We start from the raw sequence: 23,872 nt of genomic DNA, 5'->3' as shown, positions 1-23,872 counted from the left end.
TGGCAAGCAACGTGGCGGCTCCTTTTCGGCTTGCGTGGTGAAGTCTGTTTGTGAGCATTCCTAGCTCCTGATGGCAGGATTGTTGGCTCGGGTGGCGTATCCTGTACATAAACATGTATGGGACCCCTTGGAGATGTGATGCTGGGTCTGGGAAGGGTGATATTATCTGTCTTTCGTGGTTTGAAAAGACACCAAATAGCACGAAGTCGCCTAGCGGGGGAGAATCGGCTAAACGACAGCTCATTCAGCATCATCGGCAATACGTACACTGTCAGCACCAGCAGCATTACGAGCAGTATTATGAGTAGCAACAGCAGCATTAAGATAACCCAGTGAAAGGCGTTTGACCTGAAATATTCTGCATCAATATTTATAAGCAGGGATGGGTCTCCATTCTCTAAGGCCGCCCCATCGCTGGACCAGTGGAAATTGAAGTTGCCCAGTCCTTCCTGAATGAGTTCAATCAGCTTCTGGAAAATCAAATATTGTCCTACTCTCAGGGCCAGGTCGTTTCTGTGCAGGATGTATTTCAGAATGATGGCACTTATCAGGAGTATGATCTGAAACCAGTATGCAGTGGTGGTCAGTAATGAAAACCAGCTGGAGGGTTCTGGAGGCTCGTTTGCAGCTTCTCTGACCGATTCCTCAACTTGCTCTTCCATTGACTTAATGCTCTTCTCCTTCACTGGCTTGTGGCTCTCTGGGGGGTCATCTTCCATTTCTCTGACCTTTTCCTCCACTTGCTGCTCTGATGACTTGCTCTCCTCCTTCACCAGCAGGCGTATCTCTGGGGGGTCATTTTCCGTTCCTTTGATGAATTCTTCCATATGCTGCTCTGTTGTATTGATCTCCTGATTCAGGTGTATCGGGATCTCTGAAGAGTGGTCGGGGACGTATCTTTTTCCTCCCCATGCAAACAGCAGGGTAAGAAACACGGTGAGGATCTGCTGGCTCATTTTTAAATAGATGGCAAACTGCCACTAAATTAGTACAACAGATTTAAAAAAAAAACCGTTAAAAAGCTTTTGCTGATCGCTATTGATTGAAGGGTATCAGTGGATACTCAATACCAATCAATAGAGATTAAATATCTTGCAATAGAATGAGAACTTATCAGGAGCTTTTAAAAAAGCGTCTTGACTCTGACAAGAAGAAACTCAAACTGAGAGCCTCTGCACTGCTGCGCGGAAAGGTCAAATCTGGTCATGTGATCACAGTGAGAGAGAGAGGGAAAGGGCGAGCGAGAGAGAGAGAGGGAAAGGGCGAGCGAGAGAGAGGGAAAGGGAGAGCGAGAGAGGGAAAGGGCGAGCGAGAGAGAGGGAAAGGGAGAGCGAGAGTGTTTACAAAAACAACATCTTAAAGGGCCAGCGACACATTATTGGAATCACTGGGTTATTTTGGTTATATAATGAGTTCTTGAAGTGAGTAGAGGAAGGCGCCTCCTATTATTATATACATTTATATTACCATCAGCAGAGCTGGATAGGATCCTATTCATTCCTTATAATGACATCCTATAGAACTCAGCACTATATATGGAATATCTGGAATATTTCCTATTGGATGCAATAAAGATGATCAGATTTAGGAGAATGTTGTATACAGAGCAGAGTTCATCTTTTTATTTCATTTTATTTATTTATTTTTTTTAGTTGTAATGTTTATTGTGAACACTGCGGCCTATTATTTCATCTTTCTCTGTGCAGATTTCACACTAGAGGGCTCTCTGTGTACGGACTACATGTCCCAGCATGCCCCCCATCCCCATAGACTGATGGAGGGCTCTCTGTGTATGGACTACATGTCCCAGCATTCCCTCTATAACCATAAACCTCTATGGATGACTCTCTGTGTATGGACTACATGTCCCAGCATGCCCTCTATCCCTATAGACCTCTATGTAGGATTCTGTACATATGGACTACATGTCCCAGTATACTCCGCTTTCCCCCATACACCTCTGTGGAGGATTCTCTGTATGTAGTCCCAGCATGCCCCCTATCCCCAGAGACCAATGGAGGGCTCTCTGTGTATTGTCTACATGTCCCAGCATGCCCCCTATATCCCCATAAACCTCTATGGAGGAATCTCTATGTATGGACTACATGTCCCAGCATGCCCGGCTCTCCGCATACACCTCTATGGAGGAATCTCTATGTATGGACTACATATCCCAGCATGCTTCCTATATCCCCATAAACCTCTATGGAGGAATCTCTATGTATGGACTACATGTCCCAGCATGCCCGGCTCTCCGCATACACCTCTATGGAGGAATCTCTATGTATGGACTACATATCCCAGCATGCCCCGCTCTCCGCATACACCTCTATGGAGGAATCTCTATGTATGGACTACATGTCCCAGCATGCCCCGCTCTCCGCATACACCTCTATGGAGGAATCTCTATGTATGGATTACATATCCCAGCATGCCCCGCTCTCCGCATACACCTCTATGGAGGAATCTATGTATGGACTACATGTCCCAACATGCCCTGCTCTCCCCATCGCCCTCTCTTCCCAGGTCAGCAGTGCCAGCCCCCTGGTATTCTCCCCCGCCGGGTCCTCTGTGGGACACACATTACTGCCGACTCCACAAACTGAGTTAAATGACTATTTATGAGACGTTGGAGGCGAAGGAAGCAGCACCAGCCCTCCACAAAGATGTCTGCGGGCAAATGGTGAGGTCACTTCCGGTCTCGTGACTTCCTGTCCCCGCCTTTCCTGTTAGTGAATAATTATGTAAACAAGGAAGTGGGGGGATGGGAATGGAGGCGGGTGTGAGCGGACATCCAATCATGGCTCAGCAAGGAGGAGGGAGCCCAACCGGGACCAGAGTGAGGGGCGGGGCTAACACCTCCCACCGGACTGCTGAGGAACTACTAGTCTCAGCATTACCACATGACCCAGGAGGGGGAGGAGTCCCCGGATGTTGTGTCCTGGAGGGGAATTCAGCTTTATAGGTCCTGACATTCCCAGAGACACCGACAGAGATAGTGTCCTCTAATAGGATGATACAGAACACCTCCCCCATCTCTGTATAGAACTATACAACTCCTCCCCCATCTGTATACAGAACAACTATACAACCCCTCCCCCAATCTCTATAAAGTGTATCTATAGAACACCTCCCCCACCTCTGTATAAAACTATACAACCCCTCCCCTATCTAAATACAGTGTAACTATAGAACCTCCACCCACCTCCTATACAGTGCAACCATAGAATCCCTCTTTCCCCCCCCACCCACTCTATACAGTGTAACTATAGAACCCCTCCCCCTACTCTATACAGTGTAACTATAGAACCCCCCACTTTATACAGTGCAACCATAGAACCCCTCCCCCCACTATATACAGTGCAACCATAGAACCCCTCCCCCACTCTATACAGTGCAACTATAGAACCCCTCCCCGCACATCTATACAGTGGAACTATAGAATCCCTCCCCCCACATTTGTACAGTGGAACTATAGAACCCCTCCCCCACCTATATGCAGTGCAACTATAGAATCCCTCCCCCACCTATATGCAGTGCAACTATAGAATCCCTCCCCCACCTCCTATACAGTACAAGTATTGAACCTCTTCCTCACTTCTATACAGTGCAACCATAGAACCCCTCCCCCACCTCTATACAGTGTATCTATAGAACCCCCCCCCACCTTCACCTCTGTATAGAACTATACAACTTCTCCCCTACCTCTGTATAGTACTCTATACAGTGTAGCTATAGAACCCCTCCCCCCATCTATGTATACAACTAAAGAACCCCTCCCCCACCTCTATACAGTATAACTATAGAGCCCCTTCCTCTCTTCTATACAGTGCAACTATAGAACCCCTCCCCCATCTTTGGTGACTGATCATTGTGTTCTCTTAGACCAGGAGCTGGTGGAGATGTTACACAGATGTAATCTGCTGGCTGGGGGGGGGGGGGGGAGCATGGTGCGTTTTATCCCTGGGGAGCGCAAGCCAAAAAAAACCACTGTGCAGGACTTTTTTTTTTAACCACTTCCAGTCCGGACACTTTCCCCCCCTTCCAGTCCGGACACTTTCCCCCCCTTCCAGTCCGGACGCTTTCCCCCCCCTTCCTGTCCGGACACTTTCCCCCCCTTCCAGTCCGGACACTTTCCCCCCCTTCCAGTCCGGACGCTTCCCCCCCCTTTCCAGTCCGGACACTTTCCCCCCCTTCCAGTCCGGACACTTTCACCCCCTTCCAGTCCGGACACTTTCACCCCCTTCCAGTCCGGACACTTTCACCCCCTTCCAGTCCGGACACTTTCCCCCCCTTCCAGTCCGGACGCTTCCCCCCCCTTTCCAGTCCGGACACTTTCCCCCCCTTCCAGTCCGGACACTTTCACCCCCTTCCAGTCCGGACACTTTCACCCCCTTCCAGTCCGGACACTTTCCCCCCCTTCCAGTCCGGACACTTTCCCCCCCTTCCAGTCCGGACACTTTCCCCCCTTCCAGTCCGGACACTTTCACCCGCTTTCTGTCCAGGGCAATTTTCAGCTTTCAGCACTATCACAATTTGAATGACATTGCGCGGTCATGCGACACTGTACAAATATGAATTTTTTACCATTTTTTTTTTTAGACAGATAAAGCTTTATTTTGGTGGTATTTATTCACCGCTGGGATTTTAATTTTTTTTGCTATATAAATGAAAAAGTCCAAAAATGTTTAAAAAAGTGTTTTTCTTATACAATTTTGCAAATAAATAATATTTCATCATAAATCTTGGCCAAAATTTTTATTCCGTTATCTTTTTAGTAAAAAAAAATAAAAAATGCCAAGTTAGTTTATAACCAAAAATTATAATTTTTAAACATTTTTTTTTACATTTTTTATTTTATTTTTTTATATTATTATTTATGTTTGTTTTTTTTATTTGTTTTTTTTACATGCTGTCACCCTAGCAGTACAGGGTCACCATGGTGACACTGTACTACTTGTGGGGGGGTGATGAAGATTTTTTTTTTTTACAGTGATTGCTTTTACACCCATATAGGATGTAAAAGCAATCATTTCTCTTTCTCTCTGTCTGCATTCTTGCAGTCATTGAGAAATAATGTGTGAGCTGTGATTGGTCACTGCTTGTCACATGGTACAAGGCTGCTGTGAATAGCCCTGTACCATGTGACCTCTGTGATCATTCACAGATTTCACACGTAGTAAGCAATGATGTCACAAGTGACATCTTGCTTACTACTTTGCATGTGATCACTGATTGGCCAATCAGTGATCACATGATCGGGACCTCGTACAGAGGTCCCGTCCGACGATCGGTGTTTCACTGTGTCCGGAGGACACAGCGGGCATCGGACAGCGGTGCTGCGCGCTCCCAGGGAGTGCGCACAACTAGAAATAGCGGGTGCCGTTTATGAACGGCAACCCGCCCCTGGAGTGCCACCGCCCTGCCGTTTAAAAACAGCAGGCGGACGGCAAGAGGTTAAAGTGCTAAATCCTCCAGATAAAGGTTAGACACTTGAAGACACCAAACAAGATTTTTTTTCTCAAGCACAGAATACTTCCACTTCGTTATGTGGCCATTTGCTGTGTTTTGGGCTCCTGAGGTGCTCAGGAAAGTACACAACATTAATCGCTTTCCCGCCGCCCTATAGCCGAAATACTGCTGCAGGGCTGCACAAAATCATATATATATATATACGTGGTTTTGCATTTCCGGGTAGGGGGCACAGGCACAAGCCCTACCCGTGTTGCCATTGGTGGCCTCGGCTGTCAATCACTGGGTCCTGGCCAGTGATTCGCCACCAGCACCCGGTGATCGCCAAATATCACTGACGGGGGAGAGACCTGTATGTAATCAATACAGATCTCTCCCCTGTCAGCTCCTGCACACTGCTTTGCATGGCTCTGCATATCAGAGCCATGCAAAGCAGTGTGATTACATAGTAAAACACACAGGTAACCCTTTGATCACCCCAGATGTTAACCCCTTCCTGCTCAGTGCCATTAGTACAGTGTCAGTGCGTTTTATTAGCACTGATCACTGTATTGGTGTCACTGGGGATGTCAGTGAATGTCTGTTCCCCCTCCCCCAGTGTCAGAATGTCCGCTGCAGTCCTGCTGTAAGTCACTGATCGCCGCCATTACTGGTATTAAAAAAATCTATACCGCCATTTGTAGACGGTATAACTTTCACGTAAACCAATTAATTGACACGTATTGGGATTTTTTTTTAAGCAAAGACACGAAGCAGAATACATTTTGGCCTTTTTTTTTATTTTTACTGGACATGTTTTATACCAAAAAGTCAAAAATATTGTTTTTTTCCTCAAAATTGTCAGTCTTTTTTTGTTTATAGTGCAAGAAATAAAAAAAAGCACAGGCAATCAAATACCAGCGAAAGAAAGCTCTATTTGTGCGAAAAACAGGACACAAATTGCAGTTGGGTGCAGCGTTGCATGATGGCGCAATTGTCAGCTAAAGTAACACAGCGCCGTAACAGAAAAAATGGCCCGGTCAGGAAGGGGGGTAAATCCTCTGGAGGGTAAGTGGTTAAAGCCCAACTCAGAGCTCCCCCACCCCTTCTTTTTTTTTTTTTTTTTTGTTCCCTCTCCCCCTCAGAATTATACTTACCTTTTCCAAACTGCAGGTCATGGTCTACTCATGTGATGTATGGAGTCCTTGTCTCAGTGGTGGGTTGCCAATGTGTCAGAGCGGCACCAATTTTATAATTCTAGCGCAGTTTGCTGCATTCCCACATGCAAGAAAAATATATTTGAAATATTCTCGTCAGATATATATTTGAAATACTACAATTTTGGCCATATTCAATATATTTTAAAATCTATACACACTGCATGTTGAAATGCGTTTTTTATATATTACAAAATAAATGAAAAATATTTTTTTTCTAAAACATATTCTTCAGATTTTTTTTAACATCATTTTACCATATATTTGCAAATGCATTCCAAAAATGTAGATTAAATGTATTTTTAAAGACATACAGTCTATTTGAAAATGTATTTTTACAAATATTTTTCAGATAATTTGTAACAAATGCATTTCAAGTGTGTGTGTGCGTGTGCGCAGTTGTGTTCAAAATAATAGCCGTGTGTTGAAAAAAGTGAATAAAGCTGAAAATCCTTCTAATAGCTTTTATTTCCATCCACACAAATGCATTGGGAACACGACACATTCTATTCCAAATCACAACATGAAGAAAAATACATCAAATTTGTGTTGTTCCTCTAAAAAAATGGAAGAAAAGTGAATATTAGACGGTTCAAAAAAATCGCAGTGTTTGTATTCTTCTTTACAAACTCAAACATTCACTATATAAACTGAGAAATGTTTGAAGATTTTGCTTTCCTTTGAATGACTTCATGAATATTTGGTTGTAGTCGCACTGTTTCTCAGAACTGCTGTACATCTGTGTTGCATGGAGTCCCCCAACTTCTGGCCCCTGTGATCAGGTATTCCAGCCCAGGATGATTGGACCACATTCCACAGTTCTTCTCTATTTCTTGGTTTTGCCTCAAAAATTGCATTTTGGATGTCACCCCACAAGTTTTCTATTGGATTAAGATCCGGGGATTGGGCTGGCCACTCCATAACGTCCATCTTGTTGGTCTGGAACCAAGATGTTGCACGTTTACTGGTGTGTTTGGGGTCGTTGTCTTGTTGGAACACCCATTTCAAGGGCATTTCCTCTTCAGCATAAGGCAGCATGACCTCTTCAAGTATTCTGATGTCTTCAAACTGATCCATGATCCCTGGTATGTGATAAATAGGCCCAACACCGTAGTATGAGAAACATCCCCATATCATGATGCTTGCACCACCATGCTTCACGGTCTTCACAGTGTACTGTGGCTTGAATTCAGTGTTTGGGGGTCTTCTGACAAACTGTCTCCGCCCACTAGACCCAAAAAGAACAATCTTACTTCCATCAGTCCACAAAATGTTGCCCCATTTCTCTTTAGGCCAGTCAATGTGCTCTTTGGCAGATTGTAACCTCTTCAGCACACGTCTTTTTCCCAACAGTGGGACTTTGCAGGGACTTCTTGCAGATAGCTTGGCTTCACATAGACGTCTTCTAATTGTAACAGTCCTCACAGGGAACGTCACACCTTCTTTCATCTTCCTGGAGCTGATTGTTGGCTGAGTCTGCGCCATTTTGGCTATTCTTCTATCCATTGCTGAGTCTGCGCCATTTTGGCTATTCTTCTATCCATTCCAATGGTAGTTTTTCGCTTTCTTCCACGTCTTTCAGGTTTTGGTTGCCATTTTAAAGCATTTGCGATCATTTTAGCTGAGCAGCCGATCATTTTCTGCACTTCTTTATATGTTTTCCCCTCTCCAATCAACTTTTTAATCAAGGTACGCTGTTCTTCTGAACAATGTCTGGAACGACCCATTTTCCTCAGAATTTCAGAGAGAAATGCACTGTAACCAGCATGTACAACATTTGCTGCCTTCCTTCCTTAAATAAGGGCAATAATTGCCACCTGTTTTTCAAAGAATGAATGACCTCACTAATAGAACTCCACACTGCTATTATTTTGAACATGCCCCTTTCTTTTTTTTTTATAATTTAAATATTTATTCATTTTTCCATTTTAAATACATTTCATCAACACAATGTAGATATATATATATATATATATATATATAAGAAATATATTCTATAATATTATAATATCCAACATTTCTACTTTATATTACTCTATACAACATTTCCCTCCCAGCACCGCCCCCCACCCAAAAATCCCCTCTGCCTATCCTACCTTTTCTCTGCATCTTCTTACATCAGCAAGTGAAGTTTTTCTGTTGTTATCTTTTATTCTTTCCTATACTTCCTATATAATCTGGCTTTTTCCCAGTTCTCCCATTTCCCATAATAGGCCTCCATCCTATCTTCTTGGATATGATACAACCTTTCCATCTTTTTGATCTGCTCAACTCTTTCAATCCAGTCCTCTTCCTTCGGTATCTCTGTTTGCCGCCAGAACTTGGGTATCAGAGCTTTTGCAGCATTTATATAGTACCATATCCCTGATTTTTTATATTTATTTACTGTTATATCCATGTTATGCAAAATACATGCTTCTGGATCTAGCTCTATATCTATTTCTGTCAATTTTCCTATCAAGTGGATTACTGTTTTCCAGAATATCTGGATTTTAGGGCATCCCCACCATATATGGTATATAGTGCCTACCTCTCCACATCCCCTCCAACACAGTGGTGAACTCTGCCCACATATCTTATTTTCTACATTTGGTGTGATGTGCCATCTTGTCTAACACTTATAGTTCATCTCTACTTCTCTCATAGAGACGTTCTCGTGAATTAATCTATACATTCTCCTCTGCTTTTCCTCATCTATCACAACTCCCATATCCATTTCCCATTTTGTTATATATGTTGGCTTTGTGTTTGTGTCTAATTCAGTGAGTATTTTGTAAACTTTAGTAATCCCGTGCTTCCCATCACCTTGTGTTCCCAATACCTTTTCGAACAGATTCCAATTTTCTTTTGTCCTTAAAGGTTTTGGCAAACTTCCAACAAAACACCTCAATTGAAAATACCGCAATTCATCTAGTTTAGTGAAGATCTCGCCCTCTTTTTTCTTCAAATCCCCAAATGATCCTTTTTCGTCTCCCACCAGGATATCTCTCAATTGCACCCTATCTTTTTTAAACCACCTCCCTCCTATTTCTTCTCTGCCTGGGGGGAAAAACTCCGTGTTTTTTAGTGGAATCAGTGTTGAATTAAAAGTCCATTTCATACTTTTGTGTAAATTATCCCAAACCTTTAGTACATTTAAAGTGTATGTATTTACATTATCGTTTAAACCCCTATACTGTGTTGGCACCCATATCATTCTTCCCAGGTCTATTCCACTAAGTTCATTCTCTATTCTCACCCAACTTTTTTTTATAATTATATATCCAATCTATGGTTCTTGCCAATATTACCGCTTTGTAATATCTTTTAAAGTCTGGGAGCCCTAAACCCCCTCTTTCTTTCCTCCTACTCAGCAGTTCGTATGACAGTCTTGGTTTTTTATTCCTCCATATGTATTTTGTTATCAGTTTCTTAATTATTTTAAAGAAAAGCTCTGGGAGTTTAATTGGGATCATTTGATATCTATATATGATTTTTGGTACTATTATCATTTTTACCAGATTAATACGGCCCATCCATGTCGGGGTTCCTCCCTCCAATCTTTTTAACTCGTCTCTAATCTCATTTATCAATGAAATATAGTTTAATTTATATAGATGTTTGTGTGAGGCTGTAAGCTTTACTCCTAGATATTTTATATCTCTGTCTTTCCATTTAAATGGGAATTCCTTTTGTATTTTTTCTTTTTCACTTTTTAAGATGTTTATATTTAGAATCTCCGTTTTTGTTGGGTTTATCTTTAAGTTTGATAGTTCTCCATATTCCTTTAATGACTTCATTAAGTTTGGAAGTGTTATCCTGGGATTTCCTACATAGAACAGCAAGTCGTCTGCAAAGGCAGCAACTTTATGTTCTGTATCTCCTATCAGGATTCCCTTTACATCTCTATTCAGCCTTATTGTTGACAACAATGGTTCTAATGATATAACATACAACAATGGGGACAATGGACATCCCTGTCTTGTTCCATTTGGCATCTCAATGGGTTCTGACCTCTCCCCATTTACCGCAATGACCACAGAAGGGTATCTGTACAACTTCCCTATCCACTTTCTCATCCTAGGCCCAATACCTAAGGCTTCCAGAGTATCTGTCATGAATCTCCAATTCACTCTGTCAAACGCTTTTTCAGCATCTATAGAGAGTAACACCACCGGTTCTTTTCCCTTTTTACTCTTTTGGATTAACATCAGTGATCTTAACCCATTGTCTTTACCCTCCCTCCCTGGGACAAAACCCACCTGATCCTCTTGTATCCATTCTGGCATTAGCTCTTTCAATCTATTTGCTAGGACCTTTGCATATAACTTAATGTCGGTGTTCAATAGTGAAATAGGTCTATAGCTCGAACACTGTGAGGGATCTTTTCCCTCTTTTTGAATGAGCACTACTTGGGCTTGTAATGATTCTCTTCTTATTTCCATCTCTCCACCTAGAGCGTTCATATAATTTCTAAGTTTTGGTATTAAAATTTCACTAAATTTTTTATAATATCTGACTGTATATCCGTCTGGACCTGGGCTTTTCCCCGACACTGACCCCTTCAGTGCTAATTTTATTTCGTCCTGTGAGATATCTGCATCTAGGGAGTTCAGTTGGTCCTCACTTAGTTTTAGTAACCCAGCCATTTCCAGATATTTCTTTCTTTTTTTATTCTTCTCACTTTGTATGTTTTCTAATCCTTCCAGGGGACTTATATTATACAGTTTCCTGTAATATTCTGTGAAGGCTTTGATGATATCTTTATTTGAATGCAACATGTTTCCTTTAGCATCTTTTATTTTTTCTATATAATTTCTATTTTTCTTTTTCCTCAGGGCTCTCATCAGATATTTTCCAGGTCTTTCTCCCCATCTATATCTCTCACTCAAAACTCTGTTATATACTTTTCTCCTCTCCTCTTCTATCACTTCTTTCAATTCTTCTTGCTTTTTTTTTAACTTCAGCTCTATTTCTTTTGTTATTCTGTTCTTATGTATTTGTTCTATTTTACTTATTTCTTCTAAGAGGTCCCTCATTTTCTCCCTTCTTTCTTTTTTCTTTCTTGCCCCAATTGCCATTAATATTCCTCTTATGTATGCTTTGTGAGATTCCCACACTGTGGCTGTTGATACCTCACCTGTCTCGTTCTCCTTAAAAAAGCGTTCGATCTCCTGCCCTATTTTCTGAGCTATTTCCTTTTCCACTAAAAGTGTCTCATTCAGTTTCCATCCCAGCCCTTCGATTTTCCTCCTCCCCCATTCCATTTTCATAATAACTGGGGCATGATCTGATAAAGATATTGTCTCTATTTCTACTTGGATCAGATGGTCAATTGATTGATGTTCTATTAATATATGGTCTAGTCTTGAATATCTCTTATGCATGTTTGAAAAGAAAGTATAGTCTCTATCTTGCATATGTGTAATTCTCCAGGCATCTACCAATTGACTTATGTGTAATTCTTTTTTCAATAATTTCAGGGCCCTATTTCCCTCTCTTTTTATATGGGAGGTGGCGTCCCTTTGTGGATCCATACAAAAGTTAAAGTCCCCTGCCAGGATCAAACGTCCTTTTTTAAAGTCCATCAACTTCCTCAACACTTTTTTCAGATACGCGTCCGGTTTTTTATTAGGACAGTATATATTGGCCAGTGTACACTCGATCTCTTGTAACTTGCCCTTTAAAAACAAGAATCTCCCATCTGGGTCTGTTTTTCTATCTTCCAACTCAAACCTAATATTCTTTGCCAAACCTATTGCTACCCCTTTTGCTCTTTTAACCGGGGAGTCTGCGTAGTACCATGTTGGGTGATTTCTAGACCTCAGCCTAACATTTGACTTTATCTCAAGGTGTGTCTCCTGTAGAAATATCACTGAGGCTGCCCTATGGTGTAGTTCTTTAAATAATCTATATCTTTTCCCAGGGCAGTTCATCCCATTTACATTATATGTTATAAACTGAATCTCTTCCATCTTCCTTAAATTTCCTCTTTTCTCCTCCATCTATATTTTCCTTTTCTCTCCCCTTTTCTCATTTCCTCTTCTTCTCCCTTCTTCTCCTCTCCTCCTTCTCCCTTCTCACTTGCTTTTGTAACTTCTTTTATCTTGCAGAAATAACATCCCCCCTCTCCCATTTCCCACCCTTCCAACCTCCCCGCTCCCCCCCTCCCCCCTCCCCTACCCCCACTTTTTAGGCCTATCCTTTGCCTACTAATCATTTATGGATTATAAAATCCACTTTTGATTTAATCCTTGGGCTAAGACTCCGTCCATGGGCGACTTCCCCTTGTCTGACTTCCCCATAACCCCCCAGGTCCCATCCAGATTTATCTCAGACACAATAAAACGAGGACGGTGGGGTGAGGGCAGAAAAAGGACGGAGGAGGGAAGAAAAAAAAAAAAAAAAAAAAAAAAAAAAAGAAAATCCCTATTTCTCCTCCTCCATCCCTCATCCCCCCCACAAATTGCCAGTCCTCTTTTGTCTTCGTTCTATTTTCCCATTGTTCTTCTTCCCAGCCAGGGATTTCCATTCTTTGAATTTTTAAACTGTCAAAAAAATTTTTCAAGTCTTCTGGAAACCTGAGGTATGCTGTAGTCCCATTTTTCCATCCTATTAAGCATTCGGGAGTCCCCCATCTATATTGCACATTTTGTTCTTTCAACCTTTCCAATAGGGGTCTCAAAGATCTCCTTCTCCACAGAGTCTCTGGGGCCAGATCCGCATATATCTGTATGTCTCCTCCTTCATATTTAATTACTGATTTTCCTTTGGTCTTCTTCCAGATTTTTTCTTTATCCCGGAGCTCATAGAATTGAACTAATATATCTCTCGGCCTTTCTTTCCCCAGGACTCTTTGAATTTTTCCTTTTCTAAAAGTTCCTTCTATTTTAGTCCTATCCATTTCAGGGCTGTCTATTATAGTATTAAGTATTTTACAAACCACCTCTTGCAGACTTTCTCCCTTTGAATTCTCTGGGACCCCACGTATCAGGATGTTTCTCTTCCTGTCTTTGTTTTCTTGTATCTCAACCTTATATAACAGTTTTTCTTGGGCTTTCCCTATGTTAGTTATTTCTTTTTCTAGTTCAAGGATAGCCTGGGTCTGACTTTTAACCTTCTCCTCCGTTTCTTCAACTCTCTCCAACAGGTGTCCCAGATCGCTACGGATATTTACCATTTCTTGTTTTATTGTTTTCTCCAATTCTTTAAACATTTCTGCCATTTCTTTTTTGTTAGGTATTTGTAGGTCTTTTCCCATCTCTATATTGCCTGATGTTTGCTGGTTGCTAGTATCTAGGCCTAATGATACTCTAGGACTACTTTCCATACTAAGGTCTACTTCTCCTTTTTCAGTCCTGCTCTGGGGTCTTTCTGGGGTTACGTTTCCTTGGGAGGTATATTTTTTAATTGTACCAGTCTGGGACCCTTTAAGCCCACTTCCTTTTACGTTTTTATTTTTCATTTTTCTCTGTGGCTTATATTCTTCTTATACTCCTTTATAAATTTGTGTGTAAGGAGGGGAAAAACAGTTCTTTAACCTTCAAATCTCCTCCCTGACACCCTGCTGATTTTTTTTTTTTTCTTTTTTTTTCTTTTTTCTCTTTTCTTCCTTTCCTTAAGCTCCCCTTCCCTCGGGCCTCTTCCACCTTTTATACAGTCTCCGGGGGCCCCCCTTTCCCTTACTCCTTGCTTCTCTTTAGGGGTCCACTCAGAGCTTCATATCGGTACAAAATAAAGTGCAGTCATGGTCACTCACCCTCCTTGTGTATTTTCTTCTTTGTGAGTGCTCTCTCGTTCGATTCCCCTAAGATTCCGTTTGTGGGAGGGGGGGGGGGGGGGGCAACTCCCCAGACTCTCCTCGATCACCTTGTCCTGGTTCCAAAAGTTTTTCTCCCGTTTGTTTTTAACTAGGGGGGTTTCAGGGTGCCAGGGGGAGATTGAATCGGCCACCGGCAAACAGGTCGGCGCAGCTCTCTCACTGCAAAACGCCGGCCGGCCGGCTTTCCGAACTCCCAGTGGTGCTTTGCGGCCGGTCACGTGATCCCCCTTCGTCTCCCGGCATTCAGGGACTCTCTCTCTGCCGGTCTCCAGCCGCTCCTCTCTCTCTCCACGCCAGCATCCACCTCTTCTCAACAGGGGACCGTCGGGCCAGGGTAAGTCCTCCGCCACGGGACTCAAAGCATGCCTGAGGGGATAGACCTGGAGGCTTGGGGAGGCCAGACAACGGAGCTCCGTCCACGAGCTCCTACATTGAGCTCTCCCCCGCCGCCATGTTCAGGCCCCGCCCTCCTGAATGGGCTGAAGCTTTTCTCTGAACATGCCCCTTTCAATGAGTGATTCAATGACACAGAATCAGCAGCATGCATGTCATGACTGTTGGGTCTGTTGGATTTCTATTACTCTACTACACCTGCTAGGAAATTATTTGCCATGTAGAAATATCATATCCACCAAAAACAGTGATTGATCCGGTTAGTGATGTCTGACTGCTATTATTTTCAACACAACTGTACGTTCTCAGTGTTCAGCTCTCTGTAATGTTAGAACAGCCTTGCTGGGGAATGACCATTCCGGCACACCCTCCTCCCCGCGATAAGTCAGAGGAAATGTCACCAATTTTCTCTCCATGGAAGGAAATGACATGGCACTTAGGAAATAGGACCATTTCTGAACATCGTTTCCTATCTTTTGTCCCAGAGCCAGCAGCTGTTCTATGGGACGTCCAGTATGGAGGAATTCACAGACCACCAGCTGAGCTCTGACGTCTTGGTTTTTCCCTCCCGTACATTGTGTTCCCGGCCCATCTGCCATCACCAACCAATTTCAGAATGACAGAGTAGAATTAGGTGTGTGAGGGGAGCATTCTCGTACCCGCAGGACGAGAAGTAAGTTAGCCCATAGTGGCCAGCACAGGACAGACTTCCAGAGCCATAGGGACAAATGGGAATCTGTTTTGGCAAAACAACCCATCAAAGTCAGAAATATCAACTTATTGAACCCCTATATGGCCTGTAAGGCATTGTGGTTCCAGAGGCGTCACATGGGCTTCCTAATCGCGTCATTGGGTGGCGTTAGGCAGAGTAACCAGATTGGGGGGTGGGAGGGATGCACAGTGGCCAAAGAGGTACGTGGTTTGAGCAGATGGATGAGGTGGTCGGGGGGAGTGCAGTGCAGTGTGAGTGGGATGAGGTATCAACATAGAATGAGATAGGTGGGAGGCATTATGGCCAGGGAGGTGAGGGCTACGCTCTGCAGGTGTGGGGAACGTGCTGTAAACGGTGGGGGAAGGGGGGATTGTACAATGGCTGGGGAGGGAATAAATTGGGAAGGGAGGTATACTCTAAGCGGAGGTTGAGCCTGAGGTGACCAGGGAGTGATGTGTATTCAGTGGGGAGGTGATTGAGTAAGGGATGTGCTCTACAAGAAGTGAATGGACCTGGAAGGGATGTATTGTGAGCAAGAAGTTGAGGGGGCTAGAGGTATGCTGTGTGGTGGCCGGGGAGGGACATGCTGTGGGCTGGGACATACCATGGACAGGATGGTGTGGTGGCTAGGGTAGGACATGCCGTGGGCAGGATGGTGTGGTGACCAGGACATGCCGTGGGCAGTGTGGTGTGGTGGCGGCGGCACATGCTGTGGTGATTGAGGCAGGACATGCCATGGGCAGGGTGGTGTGGTGGCTGGAGCAGGACATGCCATGGGCAGGTGGTGGACGGGATGTGCTGTGGGCAGGGTGGTGTGGTGGCTAGGGCAAGACATGCCATGGGCAGGGTGGTGTGGTGGCCGGGGCAGAACATGCCGTAGGCAGGGTTGTGTGGTGGTTGAGGCGGGACATCCCATGGGCAGGGTGGTGTGGTGGCTGGGATGGGACGTGCCATGGGCAGGGTGGTGTGGTGGCCAGGATGGGACGTGCCATGGGCAGGGTGGTGTGGTGGCAGGACATGCCGTAGGCAGGGTGGTGCGGTGGTTGAGGCTTGACATGCCATGGGTAGGGTGGTGTGTGGCTGAGGCAGTACATGCCATGGGTAGGGTGGTGTGTGGCTGAGGCAGTACATGCCATGGGTAGGGTGGTGTGTGGCTGAGGCAGGACATGCCATGGGCAGGGTGGTGTGGTGGCTGGGCCAGGACATGCTGTGGGCAGGGTGGTGTGGTGGCTAGGGCAGAATGTGCTGTGACTTAGGGCGGCCATGTATTATCTGCTGTGCGGGGTATCCAAGAACGGATGAAATGGCTGAAGTAAAACCTATTACATATAAAGGACTATAGCATGACCCTAGCTGGCTGAAATAAGTCCAATATTTTGTGGATATTTTTGTGGTATACTTTCCCTTCACTACCTGTCCCAAACATGCCTCAGGTTGGGGGGATATTTATTCCAAATGTGATCGGACTTCTCTACTCGGCCAGTCCTCACTGGAACAGATTGGAAGATTTATCCTCACCTCTTGTTCTGGTGATACCTGTGTTGGACTTCCCATCACCTTCTGTCCAGAGACGGTGGTCACCAGAACAAATAGGGCAAATCTCCCCAACTGTGGGGAGAGTGCACAAACCGTAAACACTTGACAGAGGGTCTATAACCTTTCCCTACTCTATCCAAAACCTACTAAAAAGTGTATGGCACAGCAACAAAATATATTGACCTCTTCAGCACATGTCTTTTTCCCAACAGTGGGACTTTGCGGGGACTTCTTGCAGATAGCTTGGCTTCACATAGGCGTCTTCTAATTGTAACAGTCCTCACAGGGAACGTCACACCTTCTTTCATCTTCCTGGAGCTGATTGTTGGCTGAGTCTGCGCCATTTTGGCTATTCTTCTATCCATTCCAATGGTAGTTTTTCGCTTTCTTCCACGTCTTTCAGGTTTTGGTTGCCATTTTAAAGCATTTGCCATCATTTTAGCTGAGCAGCCGATCATTTTCTGCACTTCTTTATATGTTTTCCCCTCTCCAATCAACTTTTTAATCGCGGTACGCTGTTCTTCTGAACAATGTCTGGAACGACCCATTTTCCTCAGAATTTCAGAGAGAAATGCACTGTAACCAGCATGTCCAACATTTGCTGCCTTCCTTCCTTAAATAAGGGCAATAATTGCCACCTGTTTTTCAAAGAATGAATGACCTCACTAATAGAACTCCACACTGCTATTATTTTGAACACGCCCCTTTCAATGAGTGATTCAATGACACAGAATCAGCAGCATGCATGTCATGACTGTTGGGTCTGTTGGGTTTCTATGACTCTACTACACCTGCTAGGAAATTATTTGCCATGTAGAAATATCATTTCCACCAAAAACAGCGATTGATCCGGTTAGTGATGTCTGACTGCTGTTATTGTGAACACAACTGTATGTGTGTGTGTATATATATATATACCAGAATTCTAGTATTTCAAATATATGTAAATATATTTAGAAGGAATATTTTTAAAATATATTTAAAATATATTTTTCTTGTGAGTTCATGTGGAAATATATTTGCAAATGTGTGCAAACAAAACCCTCTGTTTTTAATGTGAATTGTTAGACGGGGTCAATTATTTTTTATAATTTTTTTTTATTTGCAGGCTGGCTGGTAAGTGTGCTGGGAAATCCTTTTGTGATGTACATTGCCCTTCCATGTGCACCTTGCTGCACTGGCTAGTTATGGGGTGGTTGTCACTTTTTTGTACAGTTGGTTGAATCTGATGCAAGGACACACTATATGCCTTCGGCTGCCATTGTGCTCTTGCTGGGCGTCCCGTGCGTCTGTGTAAAAACGTTAAAAACCGATTTTTTACCATAATGCATTTCTTGCTTTAGGCCCCTTTCAGACGGGGCGGACCCGCTTGCTTAGCGGGGGGATCTCTGCACTGATCCCCGCTGAGCAAGAGGATGACAGGTCGGTGTCTGCTCTGCTGATGCAGAGCAGACAGAGACACAGCCCGCTGTTTTCTATGGGGCGCCTGTCTGTTTCCACCCGACTGTCATCCGATCCTCCATACGCATGGAGAACAGATCTCCATCTGTCTGTTTTTAGCATACAGGATCTGATCAGATGCCGGCGGGTGTCAGCGGACACATGTCTGACGATACCAGCTGCTCCATAGAGAGCTATGGATGGTCCAATCGGGCCCGCCTGAAAGACTGACCCAATCGGACCGTCAGTGTAAAAGTGGCCTTAAGGTAAAAAAAATGTTTTCTATCCCTCTCTTCCCATTCACACAGGGCAAGGGGAGGACAGAGGGGAGAAGAGATCCAGCACTGTGCACGGCTGCATCTCTTCTCCCCTCTCTTCCTCTTCACACAGCACTCGAGCAGCAGCGGGAGCCAATGCTGCTGTCAATCAAATGCAGTGAGGAGAAAGTGGTGGTGGTGGTGGGGGGCTAAGTCCCGCTGTGTAAGTCTATGGAGCGCAGCTTGGGAGCGTGCAGACACTGTGTGCCTCCATAGCAAATGGTTTGCTATGGGGACACACAAAGAAGAGGAGGATCCAGAAGTGCCTCAGTTGGACCCAGGAACAAGGCCGCTCTATGCAAAAGCATTACAGAGCAGGTGAGTATAACATGTTTGTTATTTAAATTTTTTCTTTTTTTTCTTTTTTACTTTATTAACCACCTCCCGTCCGGCCGTTGTATATAAACGGCCGGACGGTGGCACTGCAGGGTCGGGTGGCCGTCTATAAACGGCCTCCCCGCACCCTGCTTGTGCTCGCTCCCTGGGAGCGCGTAGCACCGCGATCCGGTGCCCGCTGTGTGAAACACCGATCGTCGGACGGGACCTCTGTACGAGGTCCCGATCATGTGATCACTGATTGGCCAATCAGTGATCACATGCAAAGTAGTAAGCAAGATGTCACTTCTGACATCATTGCTTACTACGTGTGAAATCTGTGAATGATCACAGAGGTCACATGGTACAAGGCTATTCACAAAAGCCTTGTACCATGTGACAAGCTGTGACCAATCACAGCTCACTCAGTACTTTTCAATGAGTGCAAGAATGCAGACAGAGAGAAGGAGAAATGATTGCTTTTACATCATATATGGGTGTAAAAGCAATCCGTGTAAAAAAATAAAAAAAAAATCTTCATCACCCCCCACAAGTAGTACAGTGTCACCATGGTGACACTGTACTGCCAGGGTGACAGTATGTAAAAAAATAATATAAAAAAATAAAATAAAATGTTTAAAAATTTTAATTTTTGCTTATAAACTAATTTGGATTTTTTTTTTTTTTTACTAAAAAGATAACGGAATAAATTTTGGCTAAGATTTATGATGAAATATTATTTATTTGCAAAATTTTATAAAAAAAAACACTTTTTTTCAAAATTTTTGGACATTTCATTTACATAGCAAAAAAAATACAAATCCCAGCGGTGAATAAATACCACCAAAATAAAGCTTTATCTGTCTCAAAAAAATGGTAAAAAATTCATTTGGGTACAGTGTTGCATGACTGCGCAATTGTCATTCAAAGTGTGATAGCGCTAAAAGCTGAAAATTTCCCTAGACAGGAAGGGGGTGAAAGTGTCCGGACTGGAAGGGGGTAAAAGTGTCCGGACAGGAAGGGGGTGAAAGTGTCCGGACAGGAAGGGGGTGAAAGTGTCCGGACTGGAAGGGGGTGAGAGTGTCCGGACTGGAAGGGGGGGAAAGTGTCCGGACTGGAAGGGGGGGAAAGTGTCCGGACTGGAAGGGGGGGAAAGTGTCCGGACAGGAAGGGGGGTGAAAGTGTCCGGACAGGAAGGGGGTAAAAGTGTCCGGACAGGAAGGGGGTAAAAGTGTCCGGACAGGAAGGGGGTGAAAGTGTCCGGACAGGAAGGGGGTGAGAGTGTCCGGACTGGAAGGGGGGGAAAGTGTCCGGACTGGAAGGGGGGGAAAGTGTCCGGACAGGAAGGGGGTAAAAGTGTCCGGACTGGAAGGAGGTGAAAGCGTCCGGACTGGAAGGGGGGTGAAAGCGTCCGGACTGGAAGGGGGGTGAAAGCGTCCGGACTGGAAGGGGGGTGAAAGCGTCCGGACTGGAAGGGGTTAACACTTTAAGGAGGGGTGGGCTCCCTCCTGACAAACCTGCCCTTATCAACCCACTGCTGGGTAAATTTTTTTTTTTTTTTTTTTGCAGGCTGGCTGATAAGTGTGCTGGGAAATCCTTTGTGATGTACATTGCCCTTCCATGTGCACCTTGCTGCAATGGCTAGTTTAGGCTGGGGGGGGGTTGTCCTGTATTTGTACAGTTGATTGAATCTGATGCAAGGATGCACTGGATGCCTTCAGCTGCCATTGTGCTGTTGCATGCATTCTATGCATGAAGGTAAAAAATCTGTACAGCACCCCCCCCAATACTCACCTAAGCCCCCTCTTGATCCAGCGACGTTCACTGGAGTCTCAGCTATCCCAGGACTCCCTCTTCTCATTGACTGAGACAGAAGCGGGACCCATTGGCTCCCACTGCTGTCAGTCACAGCCAGTGAGCCAATGAAAAGAGAGAGGGGGCCGAGCCGAGGTTCCGTGTGTGAATGGACACACAGCAGTGGGTACCCCCATAGCAAGCTGCTTGCTGTGGGGGCACGCGACAGGTAGGAGGGGCCAGGAGAGCCTGCGTGGGACCCAAAAAGAGGAGGATCCGGGCTGCTGTGTGCAAAATCACTGCACACAGCAGGTAAGTATAACAAGTTTGTTTTCTATTCCTCTGTCCTTCCCTTGCCCTGTACCAGTAGTAGGTGAGAAAAATGCTAATTTTATGTCTTTTGTAAAACTGACCATATACTGAAAGGTGAACAGTGAAAGTAAAGATCTCTTCTCTCTGTTCTGGCTGTGAGAGCAGAGACAAGCGACGCTGCAGCCTGTGAGTGTACAGCAGCATCTCACAGTGCATGTCCACTCAGAGACTACAGTGCCAGCCACCCCAGTGTCCCTGATCACTGCTCCAGTGTAGAGACAATAAACAATGCAGCCAGTCCCTGTCACCTTTCCTAGTGCGCAGAAAAACACCACCATACCAATATCCTGATCACCGCCATACGCAATACCTACACCCTAATCACTGCCCACCGCCATATCCCGCCAAATTGTATTCCAGTTAAATTGTTTGAGATGGGACTTTTGTGGGATCCAGCTTGTCCCAAGTGTAGTAGAGATCGTGGAGATCTAATACATACGAATATTGCCAAAAGTATTGTGTTGCCGGCCTTTCCACGCACATGACCTTTAATGGCCCCCCGTCTTAGTCCGTAGGGTTCAATATTGAGTTGGCCCCGCCCTTTCCCCCCGCACATGACCTGTAATGGCCTCCCAGTCTTAGTCCGTAGGGTTCAATATTGAGTTGGCCCCGCCCTTTCCCCCTGCATATGACCTTTAATGGCCCCCCCAGTCTTAGTCCATAGGGTTCAATATTGAGTTGGCCCCGCCCTTTCCCCCTGCATATGACCTGTAATGGCCTCCCAGTCTTAGTCCATAGGGTTCAATATTGAGTTGGCCCCGCCCTTTGCAGCTATAACAGCTTCAACTCTTCTGGGAAGGCCGTCCACAAGGTTTAGGAGGGTGTCTATGGGAAGGTTGGACCATTCTTCCAGAAGCACATTTGTCAGGTCAGGCACTGATGTCGGGGGAGGAGGCCTGGCTCGCAGTCTCCACTCTAATTCATCCCAAAGGTGTTCTATGGGGTTGAGGTCAGGACTCTGTGCAGGACAGTCAAGTTCCTCCACCCCAAACTGGCTCCTCCATGTCTTTATGGACCTTGCTTTGTGCACTGGGGGGCAGTCATGTTGGAACAGGAAGGGGCCATCCCCAAACTCCTCCCACAAAGTTGGGAGCATGAAATTGTCCAAAATGTCTTGTTGGAACAGGAAGGGGCCATTAGTGTAAGGATGACATAAATGACTAGTGTCCAGGGGCGGACTGACCATTTGGAAACTCAGGCACTGCCCGAGGGCCCGGGGTCAGTAGGGGGCCCCATGAGATGCCCCTGGTACCTTTTTTCATAGGCTTTTTGAGTTTGGGCAAGGACACAGGGGCCCCATGATCCCCTATTGCTCGGGGGCCCCATGAGTTGTCAGTCCACCCCTGCTAGTGTCAGAGAGAGCTATTGAGCGATGTATACAGTAAGCAGCAGGCTTTTTTTTCATCCACATTGCTAAGGATAGCCGAAAAAAATACCTGAAAAGGATCCGAGTGCTCCACCTACTGGCTGAAAATGAGAATACAAAATAATATCCTTGCGCAAGAAATAAATTATTCAGAAGTGTTTAAGAACATACAATCATACAACACATTTGCTTCATTAGTTTTGGTTTAAATTTTATTCCTTCGCTAATATATCCTCAACATTTTATTTGTATAGCACTTCTCTCCCTGGGGACTAAAAGCACTTCGCAGGCGAGGCAGCCATCTTGAAAATTGCGTTGGCCAGGAATCGAACCCGGGTCAGCTGCTGGATAGGCAGCTATGCTCACCACTGCACCACCAACGCAAGGTATGTGTTTGGGGGGAAAACCACGCAAGCACAGGGGAGGTACAAGCGGCCATAGGCTGTCCAGTGATCCCGAGGGTGTGGCCAGATTACAGGGGCGGCATGTCATCCCGCCCACACATCGCGTCCAGGGAAAAGAAGACACCGGACCTGCGGACCTCTCTACCCCTCCTCCAGCAGCGTCTCCTGGACTGGATCGTCTTGGGACTGGGACACGGAGCCAGGTAAGACACAGCAGCCCGCTGCCTGTCCCTGTACTAAGTGTCCCTTCCGTTGGAAGAGGAGGGGCGGCGGCACCACGCCGCCCCCCCCCCCCCAAAAAGTGCGGCCCTAGGCAAGCGCCTTGTTTGCCTCGCGGCAAATACACCCCTGGTTGTAAGCCTCATTTTTGCGCCCCTGTACCTTGTGTACATATGTACCCCCCTAGCTACGCCTCTGTGTCACATAGTGACATTTCAAGAAGTTTTATTGGCCAGCGGGAGGTGACTGCGCTGCGCTGGACAAAGAGCACGGCCAGCCGTACTTTATTTCAGCGCACACCGCCCGCACTTGCCTTGTCTTGATTGGACCTAAAGTTGGCTATAAATGAATTGAAGTTCGTCTGGTTCAGAATCCAGCTGAATTTCAATCCATCTATGGCTGTCCTTGCTCATGAAAAGTTAATCTATCTCATGAATGGGCTTGTTGGAAGTTTTTTCTCGATCGGCGCATGCAGCCAATCAGCTGCTGGGCTGATCAGTATACTCTGACTATCAGCATGTGGTGACTGCGGTAC

General features: G+C 45.1%; 1 long non-coding RNA gene and 1 other non-coding gene across 3 annotated transcripts in view; one reads left to right on the top strand and one right to left on the bottom strand.

Moving 5' to 3' along the window:
* The window catches only part of LOC149456234 (uncharacterized), a 48,691-nt gene extending 25,358 nt beyond the window's left edge, over positions 1-23,333 (top strand). For both annotated transcript variants that reach the window (XR_016313940.1, XR_016313939.1), the window contains one exon: positions 22,969-23,333. This is a non-coding gene — a long non-coding RNA (uncharacterized LOC149456234). The remainder of the gene's footprint in view (positions 1-22,968) is intronic.
* TRNAD-AUC (transfer RNA aspartic acid (anticodon AUC)) lies at positions 23,026-23,097 on the bottom strand. Its single transcript has one exon. It is a non-coding gene; the product is annotated as a tRNA-Asp (tRNA).
* Positions 23,334-23,872: the final 539 nt, after the last annotated feature.

This window comes from Staurois parvus, unplaced genomic scaffold (assembly GCF_062004578.1).
Source record: "Staurois parvus isolate SC_StPar_1 unplaced genomic scaffold, SC_StPar_1.0 ptg000368l, whole genome shotgun sequence".
Classification (NCBI taxonomy): Eukaryota; Metazoa; Chordata; class Amphibia; order Anura; family Ranidae; genus Staurois; species Staurois parvus.
Note: the sequence above shows the minus strand (reverse complement) of the source record. Positions and strands in the feature narration are given on the sequence as shown.